A 14,278-nucleotide genomic window follows, 5' to 3' on the forward strand; every position below is an offset into this window, starting at 1 on the left:
AAAATACATGTATTTTCTCCTTGACGTACCCTCTCCAGGCAAGAAGCGAACTCATAAAAGACGAGGGCGGAGAGAAAATGTTATTTGTGAAGGGAGCAACTTTGGAGGGGAAAAAAAATCACGCCCTGCATATTTTGCAGGCAAGAGAGTTTCCTGTTGGTTTCCTAAACTGCTACCGCCTCTTCAGAGTCGATGCAAACGGAGAGAAATAGAGCCATAGATGCAAGCTCGCAATGAAATTTGTGATTAAATTTGCTACTACTTCAGAGTAGTTTAATTGCATACATGGAGATTCAGCTGAGGCCTTCAAAAATCACTCCTGAGGTTTTCGTATTCCCCCGCTCGCTCCGAGCAAACAATTAGTCATACAGCAGAAATTAACAAGACCTTTCCGTAGGAAATTTAATATAGTGAAATTTTGTTGCGGAATACATTTTAGGTAGAGACCCTAGTTTTCGAGTTATTGAAGAACAGCGTATAAAAGTGACCTTCAAACGCACCGCCACTCCACAGTTATTCCCCAGCCGCTGGGATTAATACTACACTATATGATCAAAAGTATACGGACACCTGCAAAAACATACATTTTACATATTAGCTGTATACGTCTTCTTCCTTTTACTTCCCTTAATGGCTATGTACATACATAATTTTTTCTTCACGTCTGTGGCAAGGTACCTTTCGAATTAGATAAGTTTCATTAGCTTCCTTGTATAATTAATATTAAAAATCGGTGCTTCATTTTTTGTACTATCAAAAGCAGTCTTAATCACAATTTATTTATCACGGTGACCGGTTTCGACCACTACTGTGGCTATCTTCAGACCAATGAATAAGTGATTTACCACTAGAAGGAGGTTCTTACTCACTGGTCTGAAGATCACAGTAGTGGTCGACACCGCTCACCATAGTAAATAAATTGAGATCAAGACTGCTTTTGATAGTAAATATTTGTAACACATTGATCACTGTTCACTCCCACAATGTATTCAAAAGCAACTACTTCAATTTTTGACGATCACGTATCGATATTATGATCTTTCAATATACCAGATGAATTATCATTATAAATATCCGCTTTACTCTTCCTTTGTCCACGCAAAAATTGCCTGTCTAGCTCTGAGTTTTTCACTCCGACCTGTTGGCGTCATTCTTCTTTTCACAGCCTAAAAAAAACATAGTTTCAGTAAAAAAGGGGAGTCGGACGCTAAAATTATTCCAAATGGAGAAATTAAAAATTAGGAACTTCCTTCAAATTTCCTGATAACGGCGGCAAATGACCACGAAAAAGTAAGCGCGATAAGGACGGAAATATACAACGTTCTTTACAGACTTTGTTACTACGATATCTTGATTTCCATTGCTGAGAATATCATCAGATAGTGTTGTCACATTGTAGCTGCCCGTTATGGTTGTCTCAGTACAAATGAACCAAATAAACACGAACGCCGCTGGAATGCGATTCCATGAAACATTTTTGCTTCGATGGACGATTTCTGCCACAGAATCTCACTCGTACGCAGAATAGACGGTGGTAGCACTTCATATATCGATTTTCACTTACTGGAGACTATAACGCGTGATAGAGAAGGTATCATGACAGTCACGAATATAGGAACATCTACTTCCTTTGGCCACTCTTAACGGCTACATACACACATGACGTCATCTTTGTGCGCACCTATAGCAACGTACACTTCGAATTACACTACTGGCCATTAAAATTGCTACACTAAGAAGAAATGCAGATTATAAACGGGTATTCGTTGGACAAATATACTATTCTAGAACTTCCAAGTGATTACATTTTCACGCAATTTGGGTGCATAGGTCCTGAGAAATCAGCACCCAGAACAACCACCTCTGGCCGTAATAACGGCCTTGATACGCCTCAGTATTGAGTCAATCAAAGCTTGGATGGCGTGTACAGGTACAGCTGCCCATGCAGCTTCAACACGATACCACAGATCATCAAGAGTAGTGTCTGGCGTATTGTGACGAGCCAGTTGCTCGGCCACCATTGACCAGACGTTTTCACTTCGTGAGAGATCTGGAGAATGTGCTGGCCATGGCAGCAGTCTAACATTATGTGTATCCAGAGAGGTTCGTACAGGACCTGCAACATGCGGTCGTGCATTATCCTGCTGAAATGTAGGGTTTCGCAGGGATCGAATGAAGGGTAGAGCCAGGGGTCGTCACACATCTGAAATGTAACGTCCACTGTTCAAAGTACCGTCAATGCGAACAAGAGGTGACCGAGACGAGTAACCAATGGCACGCCGGGTGATACGCCAGTAGGGCGATGACGAATACGCGCTTTCAATGTGCGCTCACCGTGATGTCGCCAAACACGGATGCGACCATCACTATGCTGTAAACAGAACCTGGATTCATCCGAAAAAATGAGGTTTTGCCATTCGTGCACCCAGGTCCGTCGTTGAGTAAACCATCGCAGGCGCTCCTGTCTGTGATGCACCGACAAGGGTAACCGCAGCCACGGTCTCCGAGCTGATAGTCCATGCTGCTACAAACGTCGCGAACTGTTCGTGCAGATGGTTGTTGTCTTGCAAACGTCCCCATCTGTTGACTCAGGGATCGAGACGCGGCTGCACGATCCGTTACAACCATGCGTATATGATGCGTGTCATCTCGACTGCTAGTGATACGAGGCAGTTGGGATCCAGCACGGCGTTCCGTATTACCATCCTGAACCCACCGATTCCATAGTCTGCTAATAGTCATTGGATCTCAACCAACGCGAACAGGAATGTCGAGATACGGTAAACCGCAATCGCGATAGGCTACCTTTATCAAAGTCGGAAACGTGATGGTACACATTTTTCCTCCGTGCACGAGGCATCACAACAACGTTTCACCTGGCAACGCCGGTCAACAGCTGTTTGTGTGTGAGAAATCGGTTGTAAACTTTCCTCATGTCAGCACGTTATAGGTGTCGCCACCGGCGCCAACCTTGCTCTGATAAGCTCATCATTTGCATATCACAGTATCTTCTACCTGCCGATTAAATTTCGCGTCTATAGCACTTCATCTGCGTGGTGTAGCAATTTTAATGGCCAGTAGTGGATATAAGATTCATTGGCATCCTTGTACAATCAACACTGAAAATCGGTATTTCAATTTTCATGTTCACGTATTAATATTACGATGATTATATGCTTAACGTTTAATACGCTGATGTGGCAAAACATTACGACCACTGCCCACTGCGATAAAAAAAGCGGAGCAGAGATGAATGGGTGATCACTTTAGCGACGATGCGGCACGCAAAAAGGGAAATCCGCTGACATGAGCGACTGTGATACAGGGCATACTGTTGTGCCTTGGCGCGTGGGAGTGAACCTGTCGGAAAAGAAGGAGCCGGTCGGCTGTTCGCATGCTATTGTCGTGGAGCATCCGTGGAAAGTCGTTATAGGTCGGTGAAAGCACGAGAGCAGGCGACAAGGTGTTGGACGTCCAATCCTCGTCACAGGATGTGTACGTGGGAGTCTTGCTCGCCATATAAACCAGAATACGCGGCGTTCTGCGGCAGATCTATAGACAGAGCACAGTGTCGGTGCAGATACGAGTGTTTCGCAGCGCACCATTCAGCACACATCGGCGAACATGGGGTTTCGCAATAGACTGCCACTACGTGTTCCTAAACTGAACTGATAAAATCAGAAAGCCCTTATGTCGAGTACGACAATTTTTCAGGAGCAGCGGAAACATATGAAACTTCCTGGGAGATTAAAACTGTGTAACGGACCGAGACTCGAACTCGAAAAGTTCCGAATTCGAGTCTCGGTCCGGCACACAGTAATAATCTGCCAGGAAGTTTCATATCAGTGAACACTCCGCTGCAGAGTGAAAATATCACTCTGGTACCAGAAATATGATTATCAGAAGGACCAATAACTGAAAGCTGCTCAGCAAAATCCCACATCTTCCCCTACAGAGTATGTTACTCTAGATCCAAAAGGTTCCAAATATGTATTATAGGCACCGAAATATTAAATGTTTATAACTACTGGACATGACGGTTTCTGCTCAAAAGTATGAACGCGTGGGTTTCAGCGTTACATGAATTGCCACAAGAGCCGTTTTAGTGCAATTTATTAAAGTATCAATACCAAAATAGTGCACAATATGTGCTGCATTCTAAACCATGAGCATTGGCAAAACGTTCTTCCCCTTGTAGTTTGCGTTTTTTTTTTTCAGTCTCGCTTCCTTTATATCATATTTACTGCTAAGTATGAAGAATATGAAATTCTTCAGAATACATGGGTTAGAACTTTATTAGTGGCAACTATTTATTTACAGCTCGTACAAAATAGATGCGTGTTTCAAAATTTTACTAACCTTCAGAGTAGTCACCAGCATTGTGTATAGCCCGTTGCCAGCGATGTGGAAGTCGTGGGATACTCTTAGCGGTGCCAGTTTTGTTGACATTTCAAGCGGCGCGGCGTATTGCCCGACGAATTTGTAGCAGTTCTGAACCGAATGCCGTGAAGAGTTTCCTTCAGTTTAGAAATAGAGTTGAACTTACGAGGGCTGAAGTCAAGGGAGTGCAGTGGGTGGTACTACACTCAGCAGCCCCAATAACCAAACCAATCAGTAACAGCTTGCAGTGTACGTGCTTGATCATTGTCCCAGGAAAATGATGGTCAGGTCCTGCAGAAAGTGTCACCACATCTGACTCTAAGTTGGTCGCAGGTTGTGCTCCAAAAATGAAGCTCAAGCACGTTCGGTGCAAGCCGTTACTGAGTTGTTTGACTGATGGGGCTGTTAAGCGCTATACCACTTACTGCACTCCCCTGACCTCTTGAGTTCATATCAAAGAACCCAATGTTGATGGCTGAAACTAGTTTGGGGGAATAAATGAATAATTAAAGTGTTTTGCATGAAGGCAACGGCCTTGCCGCAGTGGATACACCGGTCCCCGTCAGATCACCGAGGTTAAGCGCCGCTGGGCGTGGCCAGCACTTGGATGGGTGACCATTCGGGCCGCCATGCGCTGTTGCCATTTTTCGGGGTGCACTCACCCTCGTGATGCCAATTGAGGAGCTACTCGACCGAACAGTAGCGGCTCCAGCCAAAAAAAAATCATAACGACCGGGAGAGCGGTGTGCTGACCACACGCCCCTCCTATCCGCATCCTCTGCTGAGGATGACACGGCGGTCGGACGGTCCCGAAGGGCCGCTTGTGGCCTGAAGACGGAGTGTTTTGCATCAAGGCGCAACCACAATCCCATATTGTTGTTTTTGCAGTCAAACAAGCACCAATAGAAGAGTTTCAAGTTAAAATGTTTGCTATGACGTCACTGATAACGCCCTATAACAGTTCGTATCAACGTAACGTCACTTCTTGGACACGGCCCATTCATCCTTACTTCAGTATGCCGCGCCTGGTGGTGGCGTTGACCGGGATCTGACGTTTACCAGAGTACTCTGCTCGGCCACGTTGGGCAGTGCTTAATAAGGAAGCGCTCCCACCGCAAAAAACGCGCTGCTGTAATTAAAAGCTGCTGTGCGCGCCGGGCGCCGCAGGCACAAATGGCTATTTGTATTGCGGTCCGGGTGCGAACATGCCTCTTGTCTGGTTTTCTCGTTTCTGAAAAGAAACTGTTTGAGGGGGGCTGGAGAGGTAAGATAAGCTTGCCGGGCAAAATACGGCAGAGGACATCAGTATAAAGGAACGGTTCCCAGAAAGTAGTAGCAGAATATACACTCCTGGAAATTGAAATAAGAACACCGTGAATTCATTGTCCCAGGAATGGGAAACTTTATTGACACATTCCTGGGGTCAGATACATCACATGATCACACTGACAGAACCACAGGCACATAGACACAGGCAACAGAGCATGCACAATGTCGGCACTAGTACAGTGTATATCCACCTTTCGCAGCAATGCAGGCTGCTATTCTCCCATGGAGACGATCGTAGAGATGCTGGATGTAGTCCTGTGGAACGGCTTGCCATGCCATTTCCACCTGGCGCCTCAGTTGGACCAGCGTTCGTGCTGGACGTGCAGACCGCGTGAGACGATGCTTCATTCAGTCCCAAACATGCTCAATGGGGGACAGATCCGGAGATCTTGCTGGCCAGGGTAGTTGACTTACACCTTCTACAGCACGTTGGGTGGCACGGGATACATGCGGACGTGCATTGTCCTGTTGGAACAGCAAGTTCCCTTGCCGGTCTAGGAATGGTAGAACGATGGGTTCGATGACGGTTTGGATGTACCGTGCACTATTCAGTGTCCCCTCGACGATCACCAGAGGTGTACGGCCAGTGTAGGAGATCGCTCCCCACACCATGATGCCGGGTGTTGGCCCTGTGTGCCTCGGTCGTATGCAGTCCTGATTGTGGCGCTCACCTGCACGGCGCCAAACACGCATACGACCATCATTGGCACCAAGGCAGAAGCGACTCTCATCGCTGAAGACGACACGTCTCCATTCGTCCCTCCATTCACGCCTGTCGCGACACCACTGGAGTCGGGCTACACGATGTTGGGGCGTGAGCGGAAGACGGCCTAACGGTGTGCGGGACCGTAGCCCAGCTTCATGGAGACGGTTGCGAATGGTCCTCGCCGATACCCCAGGAGCAACAGTGTCCCTAATTTGCTGGGAAGTGGCGGTGCGGTCCCCTACGGCACTGCGTAGGATCCTACGGTCTTGGCGTGCATCCGTGCGTCGCTGCTGTCCGGTCCCAGGTCGACGGGCACGTGCACCTTCCGCCGACCACTGGCGACAACATCGATGTACTGTGGAGACCTCACGCCCCACGTGTTGAGCAATTCGGCGGTACGTCCACCCGGCCTCCCGCATGCCCACTATACGCCCTCGCTCAAAGTCCGTCAACTGCACATACGGTTCTCGTCCACGCTGTCGCGGCATGCTACCAGTGTTAAAGACTGCGATGGAGCTCCGTATGCCACGGCAAACTAGCTGACACCGACGGCGGCGGTGCACAAATGCTGCGCAGCTAGCGCCATTCGACGGCCAACACCGCGGTTCCTGGTGTGTCCGCTGTGCCGTGCGTGTGATCATTGCTTGTACAGCCCTCTCGCAGTGTCCGGAGCAAGTATGGTGGGTCTGACACACCGGTGTCAATGTGTTCTTTTTTCCATTTCCAGGAGTGTATAAAGCATACATGTATAGAATTTATTATGTAAGTTGTAGATATACACTATGTGGTCAAAAGTATCCGAACACCTGGCTCAAAATGACTTACAAGTTCGTGAAGCCCTCCACGCGAATGCTGGAATTCAATATGGTGTTCCCCCCCCCCCCCCCCCTTAGACTTGAGGACAGCTTCCATTCTAGCAGGCACGCGTTCAGTCAGTTGCTGGAAGGTTTCTTGGGGAATGGCAGCTCATTATTCACGGAGTGCTGCACTGAGGAGAGGTATCGAAGTCGGTCTACATCTACATCTACACATCTACATTTATACACCGCAAGCCACCCAACGGTGTGTGGCATAGGGCACTTTACGTGCCACTGTCATTACCTCCCTTTCCGGAAGGACGACGGTTCAATCCCGCGTCCGGCCATCCTGATTTAAGTTTTCCGTGATTTCCCTAAATCGCTCCATGCAAATGCCGGGATGGTTCCTTTCAAAGGGCACGGCCGAATTCCTTCTCCGACCTCCCCTAATCCGATGAGACCGATGACCTCGCTGTCTGGTCTCCTTTCCCAAAACCAAACAACCAACCAACCTCCCTTTCCTGTTCCAGTCGCGTATGGTTCGCGGGAAGAACGACTGTCAGAAAGCCTCCGTGCGCGCTCGAATCTCTCTAATTTTACATTCGTGATCTCCTCGGGAGGTACAAGTAGGGGGAAGCAATATATTCAATACCTCATCCAGAAACGCACTCTCTCGAAACCTGGATAGCAAGCTACACCGCGATGCAGAGCGCCTCTCTTGCAGAGTCTGCCACTTGAGTTCACTGAACATCTTCGTAACGCTATCGCGCTTACCAAAAACCCTATGACGAAACGCGGCGCTCTTCTTTGGATCTTCTCTATCTCCTCTGTCACCCCGTTCTGGTACGGATCCCACACTGATGAGCAACACTCAAGTATAGGTCGAACGAGTGTTTTGCAAGCCACCTCCTTTGTTGATGGACTACATTTTCTAAGGACTCTCCCAATGAATCTCAACCTGGCACCCGCCTTACGAACAATTAATTTTATATCTTTCCACGTCAAATCGTTCCGCACGCATACTCGCAGATATTTTACAGAAGTAACTGCTACCAGTGTTTGTTCCGCTATCATATAATCATAAAATAAAGGATCCTTCTTTCTATGTATTCGCAATACATTACATTTGTCTATGTTAAGGGTCAGTTTCCACTCCCTGCACCAAGCGCCTATCCGCTGCATATCTCCCTGCATTTCGCTGCAATTTTCTAATGCTGCAACTTCTCTGTATGCTATAGCATCATCCGCGAAAAGCCGCATGGAACTTCCGACACTATCTAATAGGTCATTTATATATATTGTAAAAAGCAATGGTCTCGTAACACTCCCCTGTGGTACGCCAGAGGTTACTTTTACGTCTCTAGACATCTCTCCATTGAGAACAACATGCTGTGTTCTGTTTGCTAAAAACTCTTCAATCCAGCCACACAGCTGGTCTGATATTCCGTAGGCTCTTACTTTGTTTATCAGGTGAGGCCTGGCACGAAATCGGTGTTCCAAAACATCCCAGAGGTGTTCTATAGGATTTAGGTCAGGACTCTGTCCAGGCTAGTCCATTACAGGGATGTTATTGTCGTGTAACCACTCCGGTATAGGCCGTGCATTATGAACAGGTGCTCGATCGCGTTGAAAGATGCAATCGGCATCCCGTAATTGCTCTTCAACTGTGGGAAGCAACTGTGCTCAAACCATCAATGTAGGCTTGTGCTGTGGTAGTGCCGCGCAAAACAACAAGGGATACAAGCCCCCTCCATGATAAACACGACCACACCATAACACCACCGCCTCCGAATTTTATTGTTGGCACCACACACGCTGGCAGATGACGTTCACCGGGCATTCACCATACCCACACGCTGCCGTCGGATCGCCACATTCTGTACCGTTGTCACTCCACACACCGTTTTTCCACCGTTCAATCATTCAGTGTTTACGCTCCTTATACCAAGCGAGGCGTCGTTTGGCATTTACCGGCGTGATGTGTGGCTTATGAACAGCTGCTCGAGCATGAAATCGACGTTTTCTCACCTCCCGCCTAACTGTCACAGTACTCGCAGAGGATCCTGATGCACTTTGGAATTCCTGTGTGATAGTCTGCACAGACGTCTGCCTATTACACATTACGACCCTCCTCAACTGTCAGAGGTCTCTGTCAGTCAACAGACGAGGTTGGCCTGTACGCTTTTCTGCTGTACGCGTCCCTTCACGTTGCCACTTCACTATCACATCAGTGGACCTAGGGATGTTTAGGAGTGTGAAAATATCGCGTATAGATGTATGGCGCAAGTAACACCCAATCACCTGACCACTTTCGAAGTCCGTGAGTTCCGCGGAGCGCCCCATTCTGCTCTCTCACGATGTCTAATGACTACTGAGGTCGCTGATATGGAGCACTTGGCAGTAGGTGGTAGCGCAATGCACCTAATATGAAAGACCTATGTTTTTGGGCTTCAAAAAATGGTTCAAATGGCTCTGAGCACTGTGGGACTTAACATCTGAGGTCATCAGTTCCCTAGAACGTAGAACTACTTAAACCTAACTAACCTCAGCACGTCACACACATCCATGCCCGAGGCAGGATTCGAACCTGCCACCATAGCAGTGGCGCCGTTCCAGACTGAAGCGCCTAAAACCGCTCAGCCACCGCCTGGTTTTGCGGTGTCCGGATACTTTTGAGCATTTATTCTATTCTTACTATAACTGAAGTGGGCTCACACTGCTATTACCTGGCGGGACCCATGTAAAACTTGAAAGTTTTCTCTTTCTAACAGTACGTTTTTCACGCGCATATCTCAAACAACATAATAGTTATGATTTCTTAAATCGGATCTTTTATTTTGTACACCCTGTGTATCATTTCAATACTATAGCACCACGATGATCTGTCAAAAGCTCATCGGTTTGATAGAGTCTGTCACAGTTAAACATCAAATGATTATTTATTATAAACCATGAATTTGCTGTCATTCCTTTCGCAAAGGTCAACGAATTGAAATGGTTCCCCATTGGCCACAAATGTTAACGTTACTTCCAGTCTACGTCACACAGTAAACACAAGTCTGTGATGCTATGAAACTTTGTGCACCACACACACACACACACACACACACACACACACACACACGTGTGGTACAAACTACATATGGCACCGTATGTCCTCCGCCACTACCTCTGTTACGCTGGACGACTGTGCGCCCAGTATAATTGAGCTAGTGGTCGCTGATATGGAGTATCTGGCAGTAGGTGGCATAAAAATGCGCGCAAAATGCAAACAAAAGAGTACTCAGTAACGTGATTATATTCCTGTTATGCCATTAAGCTGGCTTCTCTGACCCCAGATTCCCCACCTCAAGTTGTTCACTGGAGCATCCTCAACGCCCTATTAAAGTTTTGCACGCTCTAATGAAAACAACCTGTACGTGAGAGGAACATTGCCCACTGTCGAAACCTTTCGAAAGTGTGACGGCAACCTCAATTGTCAGTTCACCTGTGCCTGTAAATGACGAAATATCGTGTTGAGAACATCGATCAGTGATTTGTGAGACTTGTGTTTCCTTAACCTGCGCTACGGTCTGTGGTCAAAGGGCGATACGCAGCCAATCGCCCTTCTAAATCCGGGCGCAGCAAGGACGCCCTTTCGGTGCCCTTTGGATGCCGTACGCTCCGCGGAGCGTAGAAATCGCTGATCGGCCTCATCCTGGAATACACATGGCGAACTTCGGCCAGTGATCTCTTATTAACGGTAGGTGCAACGGGTCGCTGGAAGATACACTCACAACGGACGTCAGCGGAACCAAATGGGACATCACCGTCAGATAGAGGCGTGATCACAGTACACAGAGCGAAGAGAAATTCACAGCGCGATTCCTCAGACACTAACAATGCAAAAATGTCTCTCACAAGATTTCGTCCTGCGCCTATTTCGGGCAGTAAATGGACGTTAAATGTTGGCAATCTGGCAACGCTAATCAGGTGTACGGCAACAATTTCTGTCAGGCTATGCAGGTAGTGCTGTCTCGTTGGTGCAGTGGATAGCATTTTGGATTATCATGCAAGAGGTCGAGGGTTCGATTCTGGATCGAAGCTCATTTGTTTTTATTCGCTAAGAGTAGTCTACGTGATACGGTATATGGCGTCTTAATCGTCATACGAAACATTTGCAGTTACGTACTACGAACACAGAAACGGAAATACAATCGTTCTCAGTGGTCACCTTTTAAGCAAACTTTTTGCACGTCGGGAATACGTAATGTAATGTAATGTGGCAGACTCTGTAAGAGAGGCGCTCTGCGTCGCGGTGTAGCTTGCTCGCCAGGTTTAGAGAGGGTGCGTTTCTGGATGAGGTATCGAATATACCGCTTCCCCCTACTTATACCTCCCGAGGAGATCACGAATGTAAAACTAGAGAGATTCGAGCGCGCTCAGAAGCTTTCCGGCAGTCGTTCTTCCCGCGAACCATACGCGACTGGAACAGAAAAAGGAGGTAATGACAGTGGCACGTAAAGTGCCGTCCACCACAGACCACTGGGTGGCTTGCGGAGTATAAATGTAGATGTAGAATACGATTGGTTTCGCACAACTTGCAAACTTGTTTTGCCTGTAACCTCCCTCAATGGTCACATCGGTTAATACCAACAATTATTATTGCCACGTTCAGGTACATTACATTTATTTAGGACCTTAAGTCACCAGTAGGACTACCAATTTGTTTTTCAAATAATTTTGATGGGACAATTGGAGGAGGGTACTCAGAAATAAGGTTGGGAGTCTAGCAGATGCAGTGGCCCGAAACAATTCGCGTCCACGACGTGCAAAAGGCTTCTTCAAAAGCTGACCAATGAAAACGATTGTCTTGTAAATAATAGATTTCAGCTATCAGTCGTCCTTTTTAAATTTTATTGGCAGATCTATATTTCAGCTAGAAACTAGCCATTCTCAATGCACTATCATTTTTTATCATTGCTACTAGTAGTATTCAATGACCTGTGGATGAAGCCCGACCAACAGGCATTCGCTGCGTGCAGCAGCCTTCTGAATGGAAGGTAACCTGATGGAAACGATTGTATTTCCGTTTCTGTCTTGGTAGTACTTAACTGCAAATGTTTTGTAGAAGACCCATTGTATGACGATTAAGACGCCAGATACCGTACCACACAGATTACTTTTAGCACATTAAAGCAAATAAGTCTCGATCCAGAATCGAACCCTCGACCTCCTGCATGGTAAACAAAAATGCTATCAACTGTATGTACAACACAGCACTGCTCTGTCAACAGACAGAGGTAGTTACCGTACATGTGATTCCAGCGTTGCCAGTTTGCCTATCTTAACGTCCATTTACTGGAAACTGAAAATTTGTGGTAAGGTCTTATGGGACAAACTGCTGAGGTCATCGGTCGCTAAGCTTAAGCACTACTTAATCTAAGTTAAACTAACTTACACTAAGGACAACACACACACTCATGCTCTAGGAAGGACTCGAACCCCAGACAGGGTGGATCCGCGCGAACCGTGACAAGGCGCCCTACACCACGCGGCTCCATTTACTGCTTGAGATATGCGCAGGACGATATTTTGTGACATACACTTTTTTTTCCTTTTGTTAGTACGTGAGGAATCGCGCTCCCAAGTTCGAAGGAGCGAATTTTTCTTCACCCTGTATAGAGAAAGTCAAAGCATTGTAATGTCACTTAGCTCAACAACGAACGGCGGAAGCGAGGTTATGAAATATCCCTGCTGATACGTAAGTCGGAATATGCTGTGCTGGCCACTGAAAATGCAACACAAGGAATGATGGCAGATGAAGATACTTTACCTATTATGCCTACATACGCTGAAGCGCCAACCAAACTGGTACAGGCATGCGTATTGAAATACAGAAATACGCAAACAAGCAGAATACGGCGCTGCGGTAGGCAACACCTATAATTATAAGGCAACAAGTGTCTGGTGCAATTGTAGATCCGGTTACTGCTGCTACAAGGGCAGTTTATCAACATTTCTACATCTACATGATTACTCTGCAATTCACATTTAAGTGCTTGGCAGAGAGTTCATCGAACCACAATCATACTATCTCTCTACCATTCCACTCCCGAACAGCGCGCGGGAAAAGCGAACACCTAAACCTTTCTGTTCGAGCTCTGATTTCTCTTATTTTATTTTGATGATCATTCCTACCTATGTAGATTGGGATCAACAAAATATTTTCGCATTCGGAAGAGAAAGTTGGTGACTGAAATTTCGTAAACAGATCACGCCGCGACGTAAAACGTCTTTGCTTTAATGACTTCCATCCCAACTCGCGTATCATATCTGCCACACTCTTTCCCCTATTACGTGATAATACAAAACGAGCTGCCCTTTTTTGCACCTTTTCGATGTCCTCCGTCAATCCCACCTGGTAAGGATCCCACACCGCGCAACAATATTCTAATACAGGACGAACGAGTGTAGCGTAAGCGGTCTCTTTAGTGGACTTGTTGCATCTTCTAAGTCTCCTGACAATGAAACGCAACCTTTGGTTCGCCTTCTCCACAATATTATCTCTGTGGTCTTTCCAACTGAAGTTGTTCGTAATTTTAACACCCAGGTACTTAGTTGGATTGACATCCTTGAGAATTGTACTGTTTATCGAGTAATCGAATTCCAACGGATTTCTTTTGCAACTCATGTGGATCACTCTTTTCGTTATTTAGCGTCAACTGCCACCTGCCACACCATACGGGAATCTTTTCTAAATCGCTTTGCAACTGATACTGGTCTTCGGATGACCTTAAAAGACGGTATATTACAGCATCATCTGCCAACAGCCTAAGAGAACTGCTCAGATAGTCACCCAGGTCATTTATAAGGATCAGGAACAGCAGAGGTCCCAGGACGCTTCCCTGGGGAACACCTGATATCACTTCAGTTTTACTCAATGATTTGCCGTCTATTACTACGAACGGCGACCTTCCTGACAGGAAATCACGAATCCAGTCGTACAACTGAGACGATACTCCATAGGCCCGCAGCTTGATTAGAAGTCGCTTGTGAGGAACGGTGTCAAAACCTTTCCGGAAAT

The 14,278-nt window shown here is 46.7% G+C and overlaps 1 protein-coding gene and 1 pseudogene across 1 annotated transcript in view; one reads left to right on the plus strand and one right to left on the minus strand.

Annotated features, from left to right (window-relative positions):
• The window catches only part of LOC126293423 (unconventional myosin-Ia), a 693,376-nt gene that overhangs the window by 392,478 nt on the left and 286,620 nt on the right, over window positions 1–14,278 (minus strand). The gene's annotated exons all lie outside the window — the stretch shown is intronic.
• Window positions 4,906–5,023, plus strand: LOC126293767 (5S ribosomal RNA; annotated as a pseudogene).

Source organism: Schistocerca gregaria, chromosome 10 (genome assembly GCF_023897955.1).
Source record: "Schistocerca gregaria isolate iqSchGreg1 chromosome 10, iqSchGreg1.2, whole genome shotgun sequence".
In the NCBI taxonomy this organism is placed as follows: Eukaryota; Metazoa; Arthropoda; class Insecta; order Orthoptera; family Acrididae; genus Schistocerca; species Schistocerca gregaria.